Raw genomic sequence first — 6,008 nt, forward strand, 5'->3', positions numbered from 1 at the left:
TGATGGGGGGGGGGGGGAGGATTTGGATCCATGCACAGGCCATTCATGAAACAAAGGAGTTATTTTAAGTGTAGGCTGGAAATAGAAAACAAATTAGACCATGTGAGGCCTTTGTTGAAGAAGATCTGCAAAGACAAATGGAAATGCCTGGAGAGGAAATTAAAAAACAACAAAAAACCCCCCATGGTCCCACCCGGGCACTGGGACTGCAAAGGGAAACAGGGCAGGGGACTAGAGGAGGAGAGGAAACGAAGGGAGTGACGGTCAAATGCCAGAGCACAGATTAGGCAGCCAAAAAGCAGACAGATAAGAAAACCAGTGCAGGACAGCAAAAACGAACCAGCAGAATTGACTAGTAAGACTCCAGGGATGGAAAAAACCGCTGAAAATGCCCCATTTTCTGATGGAAGCTCAGCTGAAAGCTCCAGATACAGAAATGCACAAGTTGAAACTAAAATGCGCATCTGCCAGGCAAGAGGGACTGCAGAGGCACAAACCAAACTGTCCTCCTTTTCTACCAAACCCCTGTCTGGCAGCTTGAAATGGTGCAACGCTGCCATGTCCACATGGGATCCAGGGCAATTTTAACTGTGTGACAAGCGCAGACGGCCTACGCCAGAGCAAAGCTCCTGCCCCCCCTTTTAAGCCCCCCCAGAAACCAGGGGTGGGTTCTTCACAGCACCAAGACTCGCCTTTTCTGGGAAAACAGCAGGGAAGGACAGACAGTTCAGTACTTCACAAGCCCTCTAAGATATTCTCTCTGCTAAGAAAGCGTCTGCACAAACACACGATCCTCACCAGCGCTGCCCCCAGCACCGCAGCGGGCCGAGCCGCGTTGCCCCAGGAGCAGGCAGAAGGCAGGCAGCTCCTCTCAGCCCAGCAGGCTGAATCGGCCTGGATCCAGGGTCCTCCTTTATCTGGGGAGCAAGTTTCCTTTCAGGGTAGCGCGGACTGTCCCCGGAGCATCTGCTCCCGTTCACTACCCCATCCCCTCCCTGCACGCACTATATGATATCTTTTCCACTTCAGCTGCCCCCCCTCTTCTTACACTAAACATGGCCTTAATTATTGTAACTGTTACACAGTACTAATCTCAGTTTAATAAACACACACAAGCAACTTTAAATCAAGAAAAAAAAATGCAATTCCTTGCCAACATGCAATAATGATATAGTAACCGTACGACTATTTCAGCCACGCTCCCAAGTACATTAAACAGCACATTAACAACCATTGCTGTAACAACACATCATCACTACACCCATTCGCAGCTCCCAGGAGCTAACCTAAACCCCAGACTATCCCGATAAATAAGGCTTTTAAAATGCAAGGGAGATTACAAAGCACCTGCGAGATTTATTTATATATTTTGCACAGAACACGCTGCTCATTTGATTTTCAAACCTTTCAGTTCATATTGCTGCAGAGACAGGTCCTCTGATGTCTTGGGCACGTTCATGAAAGCTCGGGGAGTCATCTCCTCGAGATCCTTTTGTTGAACAAATTACTCAGCTCAGGATTGACATTTTCGATTATTTACATCCTGAATAAAGAAGGGAAATTCATTTTCTGGAGTTCCTAAGATAAGTTCTTTGAGGCAGATTGTACTGCTAAACATCATCTCCTTTCGCACGTTCCCAATTTCAAAGACGACAAAACATCTTCGCCTTCTAAATTATTCCTTTTCTTTCATGATCCTCTAATGATTCAGGAGTCTAAACTTCACACAAGGATCTTTGAAGAGCACCGACTGCCAGCATAAAAGCTGAACTATTGTGACAAACTGCGCAATTTAATGCCTCCATAGGAAGACATGTGCAAAGGAACAAAATTACCCCAGGGAATCAAAACAAAGCTTGCAAATAAATTAAATGACCTGTAAACTAAGGTACTCAAAAATATGAGATGCTATGCAGCTGTGCCATAAAATATCACTAAAGAAGGGAGTCATTTGGGAGTGGAGCTGTTTTAAACTAACCCATTTTACTCCAGGTTTGCACTGCAGTTGCTATACTTACCCAGCACATTGCTGCACCTCAGACGCAGGATGGGAACTTAAGTAATGCTAACGCAATTGCTTGTGATCGTCTGTCAAATACCAGCTCTGAACCCTCCACTAGGCCTTTCTCCTAACATCCCCCGGGTAATTACTAGCAGATAGAGTCAATTTTCAGCCCGGGTTAATAACCGAATTCCAGCCATTTGTTCTTGGACATTGCTGCTGCTTTCATTTCTCCCCAGGAAAACCGATGAGAAGTTCAAGCTCACTGGTGGCCCAGCAAAAGGAGCTGCTCATTAGTTCGTAGCAGATCAGCTGGAGAGACAGGTCTAAGCAGTAGGAGCCATTAATTGGATATGTTCTGCTTTCCTTGTCTAGGTAATTAATAGCTTCTAGACAGAAAGTCAAAGCCTCTCTAGAGGCACCAAAAAAATTTCAACATTTGCATACAACATGTAGCACCGTGCAGAAAGCTGGACAATTTGCAGCAAGGGAAGGGGGACAGGAGAACATCTCCTCCTCCTCCCATCCACCCCCTTCTCAAACACCCCCGTACACAAACCAACAGCCCATTTCAACAAGAGCCCTGGCACACAGTGAGTGCAACGCAAAGGGCTTCACTCCTCCTGCATCCACAGGGGAGTCTTACCCTAAAAAGGAGGAGTCTTGCATAGCTCCAGCTCCCTCCAACTTCACTCAAAAGGCAAATGGCATGTTGCAGGAGCTGAGCTTTGGGTTATGTTTCTACAGACAGGCTTACAAAGCAGATGGGGATTCCTGATGTGTTTAATAACTGAACCCGTGCAAGTGGGCAAACAGGATTTCAGTGCTTCCCTGCCAAGCTCAGCCCTGCTGACAACAAGCTGTCCAAAGGCGTCAGTCAGTCCCCAGCAGATCAGGAGTCCTGGCTTTCTGATCAGGACAATTCTCAAACTGCAACTTGGTCATACCCCTTGTAATTTGCCTTTCCTGGGCTTGGAGCAATGGTTTTCAGCCTGTCATTTATAGGCTTCTGGGAGCCTGTGGACTAGTTTGAAGGAGTCCTTGAATGGTGACTGAAATTCACGCTACAGAGATATGACACATCCCGAAGGATCCGCTCTTCCATGGGGAAGCGATGAGTGCCAGCAAGACAGGGTCAGAAGCCTCTGGCCTCCCTACCCCGTCGTACCAGAGGGAGGGGGAGAGTTTTGCCTCATTTCCCAACAAAATGCCCAGTCCCTGGGCTATCAGTCCACCCTATTTTGCAATTGCTGAACTCAAAGCTATTTATTAATAATCATCATTACTGCTTTAAAAAAAAAAACAAAACCTTAGCTGCCAACTTCAAGCTATTCCTAAGATGACTCACTGGCCCAATGCACTGCTGCTGCTGTGCAGGCACAAGCAGGTACCTCCCATCACCCTGCACCTACCTGCCCTGGGGCTGAGGTTTCAGATGGTTCCTCACCCTCCAACCCTTCAGCCACATAGCAGGAACAAAGAAAAACCACGCAGGAAACGTCTGACGCAAAGCAACCCTCATCAGCAGGGAAGCACCTCTCACAGGCAAGCAGAAGCTCTAACACAGAGTCATTTAATTTGGACAAAACTGGTCTGGACAAGAGCACCGGGGATGCTAGCAAAGGAAACAGCAGAGTCATAGTCCCAAGGTCAAATACTGCTTTTGTGGAGCTACAGAAACAAATTACAGCATAATAATCTTTCCAGAGTCCATCTGGAGCGTACTTAAGGATGTTTCCCAGCACCTTCATGCATTGAGCTTATAACCTTGATGAAGGTCTCAGATTTAAATTAAGATGAACTCTGGTTACCCACAGCAAGAAGAGACATGGCATCTGAAATTGTCCCTGCTAAGGGAATGAGTTTCCCTTGGTATCAAGTTGACGCAGGACAGCTTACACAGGGATAACTAAGAGGATTACCATTCCCAAATCTCCATTACCTCTGTTTGGGCTGCTGAGCTGCTCATGAAACAACTGCAGTTAACAGTCCTGGTATTTCAATCGGAGTAGCCAATGATGGTGGATTTCACTTAAAATAGCTGCAGTCCCTGTGAGGACTTTATGGGGAGGCACAGACAGACACAGCCCTTCCCGCTGCCCCATGGGAGCCCTACAAACCCCCCAGAGCCCACACAGGGAACACGAATCTGACCAAGCCACGTTCCCCTGCTCTTCACACCCCACCCAACCCCTGCTACCGGGCGCAGGTTGTCAATATTGGTCCCGTGTGGCAGGTAAGTTCTCCCAAACGGTCGTACAAACATGACTCCACTCGGATGCTGCGACTTTGCAGACCCTCCTCTTGGAGGGACCACAAGCCTCCTGCCAAGCACAGACCCTGCCCTCACAGAGAAACTTGCTGCAGGAAAGGTACTGGAAAACACACTTCTCCCAGGGAGAAGACAGCACAGAATTGAAGAGTTCAGGAAAAAAAACCAAGAAGTGAAGCCCAGTGCTTTTTAAATAGCCAAGAGGCAATAACAACACTCCGGGTGTAAAGCGGTCACAGCAGGGATTATTCCTCCGTGCAGCTGGTTAGCGTGTGCGTGTTCCTGGCGTTTGGTTGGGATGGGGGATTCCTTATTTGCTCATCTTTTGAGCCACAATTCCAGAAGGATTCACACCAGTAGGTACCGATTACTGCTCAGTAGGCACAAACATGCCACTTCAAACTGGAAACAGCAAGTTTCTGCATTTTCCTTGGAAAAAATCTATAGTAGATTAAGAGGTGAAGGTGCTTTTGGACACATTAATGTGTCCATTCGTATTAATATCCATTCTGTGGACATTAATACAAAAGTACGGTGTACTTTACAAACTTATAAGGAACATTTAAACAAGGATCTAAACTCTGAGAAAAAGGATAACTCTCCCATTTTTAAGTTGTACAGGAATTTTTATGGATGAACATAACCACCCCCACCTTCCCCCCCACGAAGGTCTGTGGCATGCTTTACCCAGGAAATTCAGTCTGCCTTAATACAAAACACTTGACCACAATTTCAACCGATGCAAGAACTGCCCACCCTGCAAAAGGAAAATGTCATCCTCCCAACAGTTGGGAAATAGCGGGTTTCCTACGCAATCACTGCCAGACTCTCCCAGCACTTCCAGAGCCTCCCAGCAGCAGCTCCACGCAGCTCATGGGTGCTGCCTTGAGGGATGGAGATGACCCCACTGGAAGGTTGCTGACTGACTTGGGCAGGCAGGATAGGGAGCTCTTTAGTCCTCCTCCCACAACACTGGTTTAAGGGGTGTGGAATGGCTTAATTATACCCCTCAAGGCAGGAAGAAGTCACTTGTCTTTAAATACTCAGGCTTTTATTGAGTTAACATGTTTTAACAAGGTCAATGCTTGAATGGTAAACTCTCACCCAAAGGGGAATTCGCTGCTTCCCCCCCCTCACAATTCATCAGCATCCACCACGGTTTATTTCTGAGCCCTGGGTTAAAGTTATAAACTTTCCAGACAAAGAAAGAAATCAAGAAAAGAAATATATTTAAGCAGTCAGAAAGGGTAAATAAACCTTCACTTTCTTTGCCATATCTCAGTGTCCCAGAGAAGCACCTGGCACTCGAACACAGCACCCACACACGTCCCTTTGGAGGGGGCTGCAGGCAGGGCAGCAGGGAACAGGGACGACAGCGGGGCGGCTTCGCCTCCTGTCACCTCCTGCCCGGTGCAGGGGTGAGCTCCGGAAACCGCCCCCCAGTTTAAATCCCTGCGGTCTCGCAGTGAAAACAGCTGCAGAACAGCTGGCTGGGAACCAAACAACAGGGTGCAGGCCACCGGAGCCAACCCCTTCTCCCGACGTCTCCTACAGCATGGCTGGTTACCGATTAGTAGGAAATCTCCAGAAACAAACAGATAAATATTGCAGACAGATGCTAGAGGTAAGCAAATGAATGCTGAATTGTTTGACAACATGGAAAGAGAAATATAAACTGCAGCCTTCCCCAAAATCACCTCCCCGCTCCCCCAGTCCAGAAAAGGCTTCTGAGTT

Source organism: Aptenodytes forsteri, unplaced genomic scaffold (genome assembly GCF_000699145.1).
Source record: "Aptenodytes forsteri isolate BGI_AS27 unplaced genomic scaffold, ASM69914v1 Scaffold118, whole genome shotgun sequence".
NCBI classification, from domain to species: domain Eukaryota; kingdom Metazoa; phylum Chordata; class Aves; order Sphenisciformes; family Spheniscidae; genus Aptenodytes; species Aptenodytes forsteri.